Source organism: Microcaecilia unicolor, chromosome 3 (assembly GCF_901765095.1).
Source record: "Microcaecilia unicolor chromosome 3, aMicUni1.1, whole genome shotgun sequence".
In the NCBI taxonomy this organism is placed as follows: Eukaryota; Metazoa; Chordata; class Amphibia; order Gymnophiona; family Siphonopidae; genus Microcaecilia; species Microcaecilia unicolor.
The window spans coordinates 295,397,736-295,414,763 of NC_044033.1; the positions used below are offsets into that span (position 1 = coordinate 295,397,736).

At 49.8% G+C, this 17,028-nt stretch overlaps 1 protein-coding gene across 1 annotated transcript in view; it reads right to left on the minus strand.

Moving 5' to 3' along the window:
* LOC115466732 (sterol O-acyltransferase 2-like) overlaps nucleotides 1-17,028 on the minus strand; it is a 347,349-nt gene that overhangs the window by 16,771 nt on the left and 313,550 nt on the right. The window lies entirely within an intron of this gene.

The window sequence follows — 17,028 nt, forward strand, 5'->3', positions numbered from 1 at the left end:
ATGCACAATTTGATATATGTGCTATTGTTTTCTGAACTGCTCACTCAGACTTGAATATTTCAATAAAGACCTCCTTGGAATTAAAAAAAAAAAAAAAGAAAGAGAAGGGTTATTGGAGAAAAAAAGGAGAGAATTGTACAGTTTGGGAGTCCGTGAACCAAACACAGCTAAGGTAGCCCCCAAAACAATTTGCTCGATATTCAAAGCTACTTATCTAGGTAGCAATGCCCATCATCCAGTGCTGATCTGGGCCATCCATAGATTTTCAGTGTGGTGTTACACCTGGACAGTGTTGCTCAAAAAATCACTGTGGATTGCCTGGTATTATCTGGATAGCACTAGACAGTTCAGGGGTGGAGGCAAGATTTAGCTGGAATCTGGAGACTGTTGATGTTCAGCATTGGTATCTGAATAACTTCACACAGGAAAAAGCTATCATAAGTTGTTTGGATTTTTATGTGGATACCGGTACTGAGTATCACTACTATAAAAATACTTGAAGCAGTCAGTACCATATAGCGAGAGCCAGGGGCGTATCTACGTGGGGCCACAGGGGCCTGGGCCCCCGCAGATTTCGCCCTGGCCCCCCTCCCCGCCGTCAACCCTCCCCCGCTGCTTACTTTTGCTGGCGGGGGGCCCCAACCCCCGCCAGCCGAGGTCCGACCCGCAATCTCCATATTTCGTCTTCCTCCGTGGCCATGTGCTTCAAGGAAGTAACGCTGCAGTGCTGATTCGTTGAATCCAGTTCGGCGTCTGACGTCGCACTGGATTCAACGAATCAGCACTGCAGCGTTACTTCCTTGAAGCACAATAGCACATGGCCACGGAGGAAGACGAAATATGGAGATTGCGGGTCGGACTTCGGCTGGCGGGGGTTGGGGCCCCCCGCCAGCAAAAGTAAGCAACGGGGGAGGGTTGACGGCGGGGAGGGGGTGGAGAGAGGGGGGTGGAGAGAGGCGGTGGGGGGGGGGGGAGGGAGGCAAAAATGTGCCCCCCCCTCTCTGGCTCTGGCCCCCCCTACCGCCGGATTCCAGATACGCCCCTGGCGAGAGCTACATACCTGTAGAAGGTATTCTCCGAGGACAGCAGGCTGATTGTTCTCACTGATAGGTGACGTCCAATGGCAGCCCTCAGACCGGAGATCTTCCCTAGCAACAACTTTTGCTCGCGACAGCATGCATGACATGCATGCGCGACTGCCTTCCCGCCCGTACGAGAGCGTGCTTGCCAGTCCAGTAAATAGCAAGACAAGGGAAGAGACAACTCCAAAGGGGAGGTGGGCGGGTTTTTTATTTTATTACATTTGTACCCCATGCTTTCCCGCTCATGGCAGGCTCAATGTGGCAGGCGATGGACGGTTAAGTGACTTGCCCAGAGTCACAAGGAGCTGCCTGTGCTGGGAATCAAACTCAGTTCTTCAGGACCAAAGTCCACCACCCTAACCACTAGGCCACTCCTCCACTCCAATCAGCCTGCTGTCCTCGGAGAATACCTTCTACAGGTATGTAGCTCTCGCTTTCTCCGAGGACAAGCAGGCTGCTTGTTCTCACTGATGGGGTATCCCTAGCCCCCAGGCTCACTCAAAACAACAAACATTGGTCAATTGGGCCTCGCAACGGCGAGGACATAACTGAGATTGACCTAAACTTATTCAACTAACTGAGAGTGCAGCCTGGAACAGAAAAAAATGGGCCTAGGGGGGTGGAGTTGGATTCTAAACCCCGAACAGATTCTGCAGCACCGACTGCCCGAACCGACTGTTGCGTCAGGTATCGTGCTGAAGGCAGTAATGCGATGTGAATGTGTGGACGGATGACCATGTCGCAGCCTTGCAAATCTCTTCAATAGTGGCTGACTTCAAGTGAGCCACTGACGCTGCCATGGCTCTAACACTATGAGCCGTGACATGACCCTCCAGAGTCAGCCCAGCCTGGGTGTAAGTGAAGGAAATGCAATCTGCTAGCCAATTGGATATGGTGCGTTTCCCAACAGCCACTCCCCTTCTGTTGGGATCAAAAGAAATAAACAATTGGGCGGACTGTCTGTGGGGCTTTGTCCGCTCCAGATAGAAGGCCAATGTTCGCTTGCAGTCCAATGTGTGCAGCTGACGTTCAGCAGGGCGGGTATGAGGACGGGGAAAAAATGTTGGCAAGACAATTGACTGGTTCAGATGGAACTCCAACACCACCTTCGGCAAGAACTTAGGGTGAGTGCGGAGGACTACTCTATTATGATGAAATTTAGTATAAGGAGCATGAGCTACCAAGGCTTGAAGCTCACTGACTCTGTGAGCTGAAGTAACTGCCACCAAGAAAATGACCTTCCTGGTCAAGTACTTCAGATGGCAGGCATCCAGTGGCTCAAAAGGAGGTTTCATCAGCTGGGTGAGAATGACATTGAGATTCCATGACACTGTAGGAGGTTTGATGGGGGGCTTTGACAAAAGCAAACCTCTCATGAAGCGAACAACTAAAGGCTGTCCTGAGATCGGCTTACCTTCCACACGGTAATGGTATGCACTAATTGCACTAAGATGAATTCTTACAGAGTTGATCTTAAGACCAGACTCGGACAAGTGCAGAAGGTATTCAAGCAGGGTCTGTGTAGGACACGAACGAGGATCTAGGGCCTTGCTGTCACACCAGATGGCAAACCTCCACCAGAGAAAAAAGTAACTCTTCTTAGTGAAATCTTTCCTGGAAGCAAGCAAGACTCGGGAGAAACCCTCGGAGAGACCCAAGGAGGCAAAATCTACGCCCTCAACATCCAGGCCGTGAGAGCCAGGGACTGGAGGTTGGGATGCAGAAGCGCCCCCTCGTTCTGAGTAATGAGGGTCGGAAAACACTCCAATCTCCATGGTTCTTCGGAGGACAACTCCAGAAGAAGAGGGAACCATATCTGACGCGGCCAAAAGGGAGCGATCAGAATCATGGTGCCTCGATCTTGCTTGAGTTTCAGCAAAGTCTTCCCCACCAAAGGTATAGGAGGATAAGCATACAGGAGGCCTTCCCCCCAATTCAGGAGAAAGGCATCCGACGCTAGCCTGCCGTGGGCCTGAAGTCTGGAACAGAACTGAGGGACCTTGTGGTTGACTCGAGTAGCAAAGAGATCCACCAAGGGGGTACCCCACACTTGGAAGATCTCGCATGCCACTCTCGAATTGAGCGACCACTCGTGAGGTTGCATTATTCTGCTCAACCTGTTGGCCAGACTGTTGTTTATGCCTGCCAGATACGTGGCCTGGAGAAGCATGCTGTACCGGCGAGCCCAAAGCCACATTCTGACGGCCTCCTGACACAGGGGACAAGATCCGGTGCCCCCCTGCTTGTTGATGTAATACATGGCAACCTGATTGTCTGAATTTGAATAATTTGCTGGGACAGCCGATCCCTGAAAGCCTTTAGAGCGTTCCAGACCGCTCGCAACTCCAGGAGATTGATCTGTAGACCTCGTTCCTGGAGGGACCAACTCCCTTGGGTGTGAAGCCCATCGACATGAGCTCCCCACCCCAGGAGAGACGCATCAGTAGTCAGCACCTTTTGTGGCTGAGGAATTTGGAAAGGACGTCCCAGAGTCAAATTGGACCGAATTGTCCACCAATGCAGGGATTGGAGAAAATTCGTGGACAGCAGGACTACGTCCTCTAGGTCCCCAGCAGCTTGATACCACTGAGAAGCTAGGGTCCACTGAGCTGATCTCATGTAAAGACGGGCCATGGGTGTCACATGAACTGTGGAGGCCATGTGGCCGAGAAATCTCAACATCTGCTGAGCTGTGATCTGCTGTGACGCCTGGACCCAAGAAACGAGAGACAGAAGAGTGTTGGCCCTCGTTTCAGGGAGGTAGGCATGAGCCGTCTGAGAGTCCAGCAGAGCTCCTATGAAATCTAGGCTCTGTACTGGACTTTGGGTAATTGATCACAAACCCTAGTAACTCCAGGAGTCAAATAGTCATCTGCATGGACTGTAGAGCTCCTGCCTTGGAGGTGTTCTTTACCAGCCAATCATCGAGATAAGGGAAGACGTGCACACCCAGTCTGCGCAGAGACGCCGCTACGACAGCCAGGCATTTTGTGAACATCCTGGGCGCAGAGGCGAGACCAAAGGATAGCACACAGTACTGAAAATGCCGTGTTCCCAGACGGAATCGAAGATACTGCCTGTGAGCTGGCAGTATCAGAATGTGAGTGTAAGCATCCTTTAAGTCCAGAGAGCATAGCCAATCGATTGCCTGAATCATGGGAAGAAGGGTGCCCAGGGAAAGCATCCTGAACTTTTCTCGGACCAGATATTTGTTCAGGGCCCTTAGGTCTAGGATGAGATGCATCCCCCCTGTTTTCTTTTCCACAAGGAAGTACCTGGAATAGAATCCCAACCCTTCCTGCCCCGGTGGCATGGGCTTGACCGCATTGGCGCTGAGAAGGGCGGAGAGTTCCTCTGCAAGTACCTGCTTGTGCTGGAAGCTGAAGGACTGAGCTCCCGGTGGACAATTTGGAGGTCTGGAGGTCAAATTGAGGGAGTATCCTAGCCGGACTATTTGAAGAACCCACTGGTCGGAGGTTATAAGAGGCCACCTTTGGTGAAAATATTTTAACCTCCTTCCGACCAGCAGATCGTCCGGCACGGACACCTTGATGTTGGCTATGCTCTGCTGGAGCCAGTCAAAAGCCCGTCCCTTGCTTTTGCTGGGGAGCTGCTGGGGCCTTTTGAGGCGTATGCTGTTGACGGGAATGAGCGTGCTGGGGTTTGGCCTGGGCAGCAGTCTGGCGAGAGGAAGTATTGTGCCTACGCTTAGTAGCATAGGGAACAGTCCTCCGTCCCCCATAAAAACGTCTACCAGTTGAGGTAGAGGCTGAAGTCGTTCGGTGGGAGAATTTGTCGAAAGCGGTGTCCCGCTGGTGGAGCTGCTCTACCACCTGTTCGACCTTTTCTCCAAAAATATTATCCCCCCCCCCCCCGGCAAGGAGAATCCTCAGTCCGCTGCTGGATCCTATTCTCCAGGTTGGAGGCACGCAGCCATCAGAGTCTGCGCATCACCACACCTTGAGCAGCGGCCCTGGACGCGACATCAAAAGTATCGTAAACACCCTTGGCCAGGAATTTACAACACGCCTTCAGCTGCCTGACCACCTGCTGAAAAGGCTTGGCCTGCTCAGAAGGGAGCTTGTCCACCAAGTCCGCCAACTGCCGCACATTGTTCCACATATGAATTCTCGTATAGAGCTGGTATGACTGGATTTTGGAAATGAGCATTGCAGAATGGTAGGCCTTCCGCCCAAAAGAATCCAAGGTTCTAGAGTCACGGCACGGGGGCGCCGAAGCGTACTCCCTAGAACTCTTGACCTTCTTAAAGGCCAGATCCACCACACCAGAGTCATGAGGCAATTGGGTCCTCATTAACTCTGGATCCCCATGGATCCGATACTGGGATTCAATTTTCTTGGGAATGTGGGGATTAGACAATGGCTTCGCCCAGTTCACCAGCAATGTCTGTTTGAAGACATGGTGCATGGGTACAGTGGACGATTCCTTAGGTGGCGAAGGCATAGGCGGTCGGTGGCCCAACTGTTTGGGGAAGCTAAAGGGGGTGGGGTTAGGGGTGGGGCCAGAGGCGGGGCTTACATCCATAATTGTCTGACAACAGAAAAAAATAAGTAAAAATAAGTCACAATTAATACCTTTTATTAAATTTAGATATTAAATATGTATCATATGTCAAAGAATAAAGTGGTTGCTCAAAGCATGTACTAACCACAATTGCTCAATTGCAAAACACTATGCACAAATTTGTGCAAAAACACACTCATAAACCTTACTGTACCATAACACTGGGCAGACCCTAATAAACCAATATACCACCCATACGGAAAATGCAGACCGTCAACAATATGAAACAAGGGATCATAATATCACAATTCTCATGATAGAGCCACAAAACACCCTTTTAGGGTGGAAAGTGTTCACAATGAGCTCCTTTTATGAACGACTATATGTAGATCCTTCAAGAGGTAGTGTGTCATGATTTAGGCTCTAAAACCCTTTCTGATGATTTGGTGCCACCTCAGTAAGGCCAATACACAATCTCTCCACTGCAAAACACTATACACAAACTTGTGCAAAAACACACTCATATAGCCTTACCAAACCATAACAGTACTAATTCCAAGGACAGGACGAGCTAAACCTTATGCGTGGAAAGGCAGCACTGTAATTACACGGGGCTCTAAAACTCCAGTGCACAACCTAGTGAAACAAACAAAAAAAAACCCCCAAAAAGGGCTGAAAATACTACACGCTAGCAGAATACTGCACCTTGATCACACATGAAAAACACATGACACAACAGATATGAAGGCAAAATACTGAACTGGAAAGTTACCTCAAGAAGTTCAGACTCAGCATGCAGCAATACTAGAAAAATTGAAATTTACATGCAAAACATCACAGATGCACATTTCCAAAAGCTGACATATTCCAGTTAATAAATTCTGAATAAAATACTTTTTTCTACCTTTGTTGTCTGATCATTTAGTTTTTCTATTCACTTTGGTCCCAGTGTCTTCTGTTTTATGCAGTGTCTTCTTTCCATTTGATATTTTTTCTCTCACCATATCCACCATCCTCCTGTGTCCTTATACGTCCTGTCTACCATCTGTAGCCCTGTCCCTATCTTTCAGTATCCAGATCCAGCTCTTAAATTCAACAGTTTCCCTCCATCCATATCCAGCATTTCTCCTCACTCCCCTCCATCCATGTGCATATACTTCCCTCCCCTCCATCCATGTCCAGCACCTTCCCTCTTTCTCTCCTACCATGCCATCCAGTGTTATCCCTCTTTCTCACTCCATCCTTCCACCCATTATCCTCTCCCAAAACTTCCGTCCATTGTCTTCCTCTATCTCCCCTTCCTTCTAGACAGTTCTCTCTTGACCCTTTTCCATTCAGCATGTCCTCTCTCACTCCATCCTTCCAGTGTCTTTCCTATTTCCCTCCCTACCAGTTTCTTCCCTCCTTCCAGCATTTCCCTCTTTCTCCCTCCTTTCATCCAGCCAGCATTTCTCAGTCTGACAGCTAGGGTCTCCCCCAGTTTCTCCCCAGCAGCTTCTCTCTCTCTCCTGCCCATGACCCCTCTTTCTCTCCCCATCTCTTTCTGGCTCTCCCCTGCTCTTTTCCATGGCCCCTCTTTCTCTCCCCATCTCTTTCTGGCTCTCCCTTGCTTTTTTCCATGTCCCTGGCTCTCCCCTGCTCTTTTCCATGGCCCCTCTTTCTCTCCCCATCTCTTTCTGGCTCTCCCTTGCTTTTTTCCATGTCCCTGGCTCTCCCCTGCTCTTTTCCATGGCCCCTCTTTCTCTCCCCATGCTTTTTTTTCCATGTCCCTGGCTCTCCCCTGTTCTTTTCCATGGCCCCTCTTTCTCTTCCCATCTCTTTCTGGCTCTCCCCTGCTTTTTTCCATGTCCCCTCTTTCTCTCCCTATTGCTCTCTGGCTCTCCACTGCGCTGGCCATGTCCCTTGGCTCTCCTTCTCTCTCCTCCTACCGTTTCCAGCCAGTGGCCACGTTCTCTTCTCTCCCTCCGGCCCGGGCCTCTTTAGCTGACAGAAGAAGAAAAAGAAGCGCGGGGCTGCAGCAGCGTTCAGACATGCGCTGTCAGCTCTGCCAGTCCTCTGCCCCCGGAACGGGAAATTGACGTCACGGGGCAGACCGGCAGAGCCGACAGCGCATGTCTGAACGCTGCTGCAGCCCCACGCTTGTTTTTCTTCTTATGCTGGGTCCGAGAGAAGCGGCGGCAGCGGATCAGCTGCGTAGATGTCGTTCCTGGCTGCCGCTGCGCTGCTGAATAGAAGCGGCGGCAGCAGAAGATTTCATCAGGAGTCTCGGCAGGGCCGCGGGGAAGGTCAGGGCTGGGCTGGGGAGGCTTAGCCTCCCCAAGCCTCTTATACGGGGCGCCTATGGGCGAAGGATAGTCCAAAAGCTCAAACATCTCGGCCCTTGGCTCATCCTCCATAACCACAGGGAAGGGAATGGCCGTAGACATGTCCCGGACAAAGGCCGCAAAAGACAGACTCTCAGGAGGAGAAAGCTGCCTTTCAGGAGAGGGAGTAGGATCAGAGGGACGACTGCAATGGAAATGAGTGGAGTGGAGGAGTGGCCTAGTGGTTAGGGTGGTGGACTCTGGTCCTGGGGAACTGAGTTCGATTCCCACTTCAGGCACAGGCAGCTCCTTGTGACTATGAGCAAGTCACTTAACCCTCCATTGCCCCAGGTACAAATAAGTACCTGTATATGTAAGCCGCATTGAGCCTGCCATGAGTGGGAAAGCGTGGGGTACAAATGTAACAAAAAATAAAATACATATCTCGTGTCCTCCTCTGCTTCCCACGAGGCCTCACTATCGGTATCGGACACCAGTTCATGAACCTCAGTCTGAAGCTGAGCCCGTCTCGACTCCGTGGAAACCTGGCCACGGTGGGTACGCCGAGAGGAAGACTCCCGCGCCGGCGGCGATGAAGCTCCCTCCATCGATGTTGTTGGGGAGTCAGCCCGGGAGGCCGCTGATGCGGGTACCGCAAGCGGTACCGAGACCGGAGACCTCACCATGGGCGAGGAGCCAGCCGCCGCCTCTCTCAACGGCACCGGCGGCGCAAGCACCCCTAGTACCGGAGCGGAAGGGCGTAGTAGCTCTTCCAGGATCCCTGGAAGGTTGGCCCAGAGGCTCTCGTTCAGAGCGGCTGTCAAAGAAGGCAAGGGGTCCGGTACCGGCGACGAGCTCAGAATCTGTCCGGTGCGTGGAGGCGGTACCGGGCTGTCCATAGTAGAGCTCATCGACACCTCTTGTATGGAGGGCGAGCGGTCCTCCCGGCGCCGACGCTTAGCGGGTGCTGAATCCTTCGGCGACCCGGAGCTCTCAGTACCGCAACGGGAAGGCGACCGATGACAGTGCTTCTTTGCCTTTGCACGAAGCACGTCACCGGTACCTCCCGGTACCGAAGAGGAGGACGTTGAATCCAAATGCCTCCTCGGGGCCGGGTCCAAAACAGGTCGATCCCGGGGGGGGTCTGTACCGCAGGAGCCCTCTAGACAGGCGGAGACCAGCAGGACAATGGACAGCCCTCACCTGCGCTCCTGATGACGATGCACCCTCCGATGACATTGATACCTCTGATGACCTCGGTACCGCAGACGTCGAAGTACCGGACGAGGCTCCGAACAAAAGGTTCCACTGAGCCAGTCTCGCCGCCTGAGTCCTCTTCTTTAGCACAAGACAGAGAGTGCAGGCTTGGGGATGATGACCAGCCCCAAACATTGAAGACACGAAACGTGCCTGTCAGTGAGCAAAATCGTCCGGCTGCACCGTGTGCACTTCTTGAAGCCGCTGGTAGGCTTCGATGACATGGGCGGAAAAATCACGCCGGCGAAATCAAAATCCGCGATGATGCCAAAAGGGAGCACCAAAACAGGAAAAAAACCCATGCGGGCGGCCGAAAAGGCCGCTTCCACGCCGAAAAGAAACTTAATAGGAAAAAACACTAGAAAATAATGGAAAAGTTTTTTTTTTTTTTTTTACAAGAACAAGAACGGAGAACTTTCCAAACACTTCCGAAAGGAAAAAAGGCGGCAAAAAAATGCGCGAGGGTCTCCTTGAGGCACAGAACGACCGTAAACAGCCGTCTTGAGCCGCGGAAAAAAGAAGACTGGCGAGCACGCTCTCGTACGGGTGGGAAGGCGGTCGCGCATGCGTGTCATGCATGTTCTCGCGAGGCCTAGCAAAAGTTGTTGCTAGGGAAGATCTCCGGTCTGAGGGCTGCTGTTGGACGTCACCCATCAGTGAGAACAAGCAGCCTGCTTGTCCTCAGAGAACCAGATATTCAGCTCTGATAATGGCCGGCTGTGGAATTTGAATATTACCCCAAATGTTTAAGCCTGGAAGGTAAAGTACAGTCAGAGGGAGAAAATCTGCACATATCAGATCTGAATTCTCTCCGGTTCCCCTTTTTGGTACAGCATGATTATGATTAGCTTTGCGTAAACCGCTTAGAAGCCAGTTTCTGACATATGCGGTATATCAAGTGTTTATAAATAAATAAATAAGGAAGTGAAGTGAACTAGATAGAAGACATACTTCCTACTTTTGGACTTATTTCACACAATCCTGCAAAAAAGCACCCAGCATGAGAAACACATCCTCTCAAAGGCTGTCTGAAGTTAAAAACAAGAGAATGGACTAGTGAAGCACTGAGTGTTCATGGGCCTTTTCTCCACATACAAATACACTGTGTGCTAGGATAGCAAGTAATAGAGGCTGAAGCGCTGAATGAATTTCAACTTTGGCACCAAAATGAAATCCGGGTTTGCCAATGCTTCAGTTTTGGCTGAAAATGCCAGTGCATTTCCAGCTGAAATCAAAACTTTCTCCCGTGACCACTCTCTGCCTGCTACCCTCCCACCACCCAAAGGCCCTCCCCAGATCTACCTTTAGAAGTTCTGGTGGTCTACTGGCTGCTTTGGGGCAGGAGTGATCCCAAGTTGCTCCTGACCATGCAAGACTGTCAGGGGGGGGGGGGGGGGGGTGCTGCATCCATTTTGAGATTGGAACTGGCATGGGCAGGAGCGACTGGGAATTTCTTCTGCCCATGCCGGTTCCAATCTCAAAATGACTGCTATGACCTCCTGCTGCAGTCTTGCGAGGCTACTGCAAGAAGTTGCAGCAGCCATTTTGACTGTGGAGCCACTGTGGGCAGGATTGACTCAGGATTGCTCCTGCCCTGAAGAGGCCACTAGACCTGGGGAAGGCCTTTGGGTGGTGGGAGGGCAGAATTTGTGCTTGGGGGCGACGGTTGAAACTGAGCTGTGAATTTTGGCTGCAGATTTGGTTTCAGTCGCCCTCTAGCAAGTTATACTTCTGATAAAGAAAATTCAACTTCAATTGCATATCAAGTTAATGCAAACTCACACTTATTATCAAAATGAGAGATCAATATCCTGTTTAGCAGTACAGTTTTATTTTTCTATTCTGCAAACTCCCATATTGATCTGGTTATTTTTCTGAGTAACTCTAACTGCTGTTTGCCCCAAAAAATCCACTGTAAACTGGAGCCTGCAAACCTTGAACACCATTTCAATCACTGGATCTCTAAACAGTTCCTTGCTGATGCACAGTGAGAAACTCCTGGTGAACCTCACATGCATCAATCCCCTTCTGTTTTTTTTATTGGTTTGTGTTTGTGATTTAATTTACCATATATTTTAATTTTAATTCTAAGCCTAGGCCTGGTTTTTGGGTGGAAAAGCACACCCAAAATGTTTTGTCAGCCATTTACCACACCAGGTTTAGATATCGAATCAGGCCAGATCCAATGGGGTGCAATCCTGGTCTGCTGTCTTCCAATTCCCTTCCTCACTGCACATTCCCTTTCACAGCCTTTAGTCCCAACATGGTTGCAAGGTGGGCATATGGCTGGATGGTGGTTGCCTGCATATGCTTGCCATGTGGGTCCTCTTCCTCTCTCTCATGTGTTTCATAGTAGGAGAATCTTGTGTAGGAATATGTGAGTTCCAGAATCTCAACTCAGAACATCGGAGCACTGTTAGTGCAACATTGCATGCAGTGTAAACATGCAGTGAGTGATTTGAGATGTATGGTCATTAACCATGTAGTCCCCTCAAAGAGGGGAGGTGACCTAAATAGGAAATTGTTGCAGCAGGAGACGTTTTGGATTTTCCATTTAGATACTGTGGAACCTAGGGGGTTAAACTCATACATGCATTGGGGGTGTTTTATGTGATGGCAACCTGGAAATGGGATATGTTGCCAGACGTGAAGTCATTTCTGGTCCAGCCACCTTTAATGAGATGCCGCCGGCATCCATCCACATGGCAGTTCAAGGAAGGAGGTGGTGCAGTGGAGGTATGCAGAGGCCATGAACGTTTTCGATGGGGTAATATTGCTAACATAAGAGATGACAGGCATTATTCTTTTTTCAACAGATACAGCGTTCCGGTATTCCCCTTGACAAAGCTGGATAGGGAAACAGGCACCTGTCGGGGCGTTAAGATTTGAAAACACGGGGTGTGAAGATCTGAAAACACACCGGAAGGGTTCAGATAAGTGACCACCACAAGCCTGCCATTATTAGCACAGTCATGTTAGTGGATATGTGTGCAAGAAAGATTGAACGTGCTACACTGTGAACAGCAGCATAAAATGATGGGAACAGCAGCAAACAACCTTAAAAAATAAAAAAAAAAAAGGAAAAAAAAGTTTAAACGATAAAAAAGTAGTTTACAACAGAGGTTGATAGCACACGAAAGAAGGAAGGAAGACAGGAAGGAAGGAAGGAAGGGGGTTTTGTCGATGATTAAAAATTGTCACAGAAGGGGCCTCACCTGTTGGTGAGTGAGACAATACAAAAGTACGCAGCAATTATATATAGAAGAAAGGAGGGGAGACGCACTGGAAACAAAGAATGAAAATGAGAAAATATCTGGAGGGATGGTGCTTGTAAAATGGAGAAGAAATATTCCCTATAGCAGGGGTTCTTAATCAGTAGTGCCCATATGGCCATGGGATGCAGGAACATGTCAAACGGGGTGCAGAGAAGGGTCTTGAAATCTGAGGCAATTTATTGAAACTTTCTAGACAGAGTGTGAAGGCAGTTATTAGAACAGTTAGTAGTGTAACTGTGTACTATTGTAATTTTAATGACTTATTAGCAGTTAGTTCTGTTAGTGGCTAACATAGTATATGATTGTGAAACTTGTGCGACCCTATTCTACTTACAACTACTCATGCACAAAACTCTGTGGTAGATAGGACTGTCTGGAGTAAACAGCTCTTGTGTTTTTTTAAGGGGAAAGTCTCGTATATAGTCACTGGGTACTTTTGTATCGTCTCACTCACCAAAAGCTAAGGCCCCTTCTGTGACAATTTTTAATCATCAACAAAACCACCTTCCTTCCTTCGTGTGCTATCAACCTCTGTTGAAATCTACTTTTTTATCTTTTAAACTTTTTTTCCTTTTTTTAATTTTTTAAGGTTGGTTGCTGCTGTTCCCAGCATTTTATGCTGCTGTTCACAGGGTAGCACGTTCAATCTTTCTTGCACACATATCCACTAACATGACAGTGCTAATAATGGCAGGCTTGTGGTGGTCACTTATCTGAACCACAGACAGATCAGATGGATCAGGTGATGATATTTGTGATGCGTTTTGTTCCAGGAGGAGAAGTGGCAGCCAGGATCATCAGACAGCATTGGGACATCATGAAAACACACCCTTTATTCATGCAATATCAACTAAGAACAGCTTTCTAGAGGGCAAAAAACCTTAAGGAATTAAGTCCCTCACAGTTACCAGTGGAAGGGAGTGTCGAAACATTGGTGATACTCGGCCATTATAAATGCAACAGAACTAATTGCAAAACTTGAGAAATAACATTAGAAGCGATTAGTTTTACACACAATGGATGGCTATACCATTTATGACATCGGACCACTTGCCACACCATGAATGTCATATACCAGTGATGGCGAACCTTTCAAAGACCGAGTGCCCAAACAGCCACCCAAAATCTAATTATTTATCGCAAAGTGCCGGTACTCATTATAGGTGGGGTCACCACATATGACTCCACCCCTATGATAGCCACACCCCTTACACCAGCCATGGCGCATATAAACAGACATCATTGAAAATATTATACTAGTATAGGAGAAAAAAATAACATGATTTTCTTTCATTATAAATCATTTCTGTAAGCTAGCTCCAGTATACCCAGTGCAAAATAGGACAGCGGATATAAATTCTCAAATTGGACATATTCCAAACACTAAAATGAAAATAAAATGATTTTTTCTACCTTTGTTGTCTGGTGATTTTGTTTTTCTATCCATATTGGTCCTAGTCACTGATTCTGCTGCTCTCTATCTGTTCTCTTAACTCCGTTTCCAGGGCTTCCTTTCCATTTATTTCTTTACTTTCCTCCTTTCTTCTTCATTTCTTGCCCTCCATCCATGTCCAGCAACCCTCCTCTCCCCTCCAGCCACAAATGTCCAGCCACCCTCCTCTCCCCTCCAGCCACCCTCCTCTCCCCCTTGCCCTCCCCTCCAGCCACCCATGTCCAGCCACCATCCTCTCCCCCCTGCGCCTCCCTCCCAGCACCAGGCATCCCTCCCTCCCACCAAGCACCAGGCCTGCCTCCCACTGAGCATCAGGCCTGCCTCCCACCCAGCATCAGGCCACCCTACCTCCCACCCAGCAGCACCCAGCATCAGGCCTCCCTCCCTCACACCAAGCACCAGGCCTGCCTCCCACCGAGCATCAGGCCTGCCTCCCACGCAGCACCTGGCATCAACCCTCCCACTCAGCACCAGCCCTCCCTCCCACCGAGCATCAGGCCTGCTTCCCACCCAGCACCCAGCATCAGGCCTCCCTCCCACCAAGCACCAGGCCTGCCTCCCACCGAGCATCAGGCCTGCCTCCCACCCAGCACCCAGTAGCACCTGGCATCAGCCCTCCCACCCAGCACCAGGCCTCCTTCCCTCCCACCCAGCACCAGCCCTCCCTCCCACCGAGCATCAGGCCTGCCTCCCACCCAGCAGCACCCAGCATCAGGCCTCCCTCCCTCTCACCCAGCACCAGGCCTCCCTCCCTCCCACCAAACACCAGCCCTCCCTCCCACCGAGCATCAGGCCTGCCTCCCACCCAGCACCCAGCAGCACCCAGCATCAGGACTCCCTCCCTCCCAGCACCAAGCAACAGGCCTCCCTCCCACCCAGCACCAGGACTCCCTCCCTCCCTCCAACCAAACAAGCATCAGGCCACCCGCCTGTCCTCCCTCCCTCCCAGCACCAGGGCCCCCCTCCTCCTCCTCTGAAATTTAAAAGGCGTACCTCAGGATTAAGGCGGCAGTGAAAAGTGTGTTCTTTGCTCGGCGCGCCTTCAGCCTTCCCTTCTGTCTCTCAAGCTCTGGTTCCACCTATGAGGGCAGGACCAGAGCTTGAGAGACAGAAGGGAAGGCCGAAGGCGCGCCGAGCAAAGAACACGTTTTTCGCTGCCACTGCTGATGCCGCCTTAACCCCCGAGGTACGCCTTTTAAATTTCGGAGGAGGGGGGCCCTGGTGCTGGGAGGGAGGGCGGGCGGCCTGGTGCATGCTTGCTTGCTTGCTTGGTTGGAAGAGGGAGGGAGGGAGGGCAGCCTGGTGCTTGGTGGGAGGGATGGAGGCCAGCCTGGTGCTCGGTGGGAGGGAGAGTGGGCAGACCAGCGACGGCGCACGTGCCAAAGGAGAGGGCTCTGCATGCCCTCTCTGGCACGCATGCCATAGGTTCGCCATCACTGTCATATACTATATCAGATGTCCATGCAACAAGGTCTATATTGGGAAGTCAAGTAGAACATTTCACACAAGGATGACAGAACATCATTCCAGAATCTCAACTCAGAACATCGGAGCACTGTTAGTGCAACATTGCATGCAGTGTAAACATGCAGTGAGTGATTTGAGATGTATGGTCATCGACCATGTAGTCCCCTCAAAGAGGGGAAGTGACCTAAATAGGAAATTGTTGCAGCAGGAGACGTTTTGGATTTTCCATTTAGATACTGTGGAACCTAGGGGGTTAAACTCATACATGCATTGGGGGTGTTTTATGTGATGGCAACCTGGAAATGGGATATGTTGCCAGACGTGAAGTCATTTCTGGTCCAGCCACCTTTAATGAGATGCCGCCGGCATCCATCCACATGGCAGTTCAAGGAAGGAGGTGGTGCAGTGGAGGTATGCAGAGGCCATGAACGTTTTCGATGGGGTAATATTGCTAACATAAGAGATGACAGGCATTATTCTTTTTTGAACAGATACAGCGTTCCGGTATTCCCCTTGACAAAGCTGGATAGGGAAACAGGCACCTGTCGGGGCGTTAAGATTTGAAAACACGGGGTGTGAAGATCTGAAAACACACCGGAAGGGTTCAGATAAGTGACCACCACAAGCCTGCCATTATTAGCACTGTCATGTTAGTGGATATGTGTGCAAGAAAGATTGAACGTGCTACACTGTGAACAGCAGCATAAAATGATGGGAACAGCAGCAAACAACCTTAAAAAATAAAAAAAAAAAGGAAAAAAAAGTTTAAACGATAAAAAAGTAGTTTACAACAGAGGTTGATAGCACACGAAAGAAGGAAGGAAGACAGGAAGGAAGGAAGGGGGTTTTGTCGATGATTAAAAATTGTCACAGAAGGGGCCTCACCTGTTGGTGAGTGAGACAATACAAAAGTACCCAGTGACTATATATGAGACTTTCCCCTTAAAAACACACAAGAGCTGTTAACATAGTATATGATGGCAGATAAAAATGCCTGAATGGTCCATCCAGTCAGCCCATTAGTCACATCATTATCAATTCATTATTATACCAACAAGGAATGTGGTATAAAGCAAAGTTACTCACCTGTAGCAGGTGTTCTCCGAGGAGAGCAGGCCAAGTATTCCCACAGCTGGGAATCCCTAGCTATCAGGCTTACCGAAAACAACAATGCTAGGACAGCAGGGACTCAAAACGTCAAGGCCTGTTAGTCAATCAACCTGAAACAACTTGTTTATTAATTGTGCAGGTGCAGCCTGGAACAGAAGAAAACTGGGCCTAGGGGTTGATAACACCCTCATCCTCCCCGTCTCATCTGCCCGCAACCTCGGAATCATCTTTGACTCCTCTCTCTCCTTCTCTGCGCATATCCAGCAGATAGCCAAGACCTGTCGCTTCTTCCTCTTTAACATCAGCAAAATTCGCCCCTTCCTCTTTGAACACACCACCCGAACTCTCGTCCACGCTCTCATTACCTCTCGCCTGGACTACTGCAACTTACTCCTCACCGGCCTTCCACTTAGCCATCTATCCACCCTTCAATCTGTTCAGAACTCTGCTGCACGTCTCATATTCCGCCAGAACCGATATACTCATATCACCCCTCTCCTCAGGTCACTTCACTGGCTTCCGATCAGATACCGCATTCAATTTAAGCTTCTCCTTCT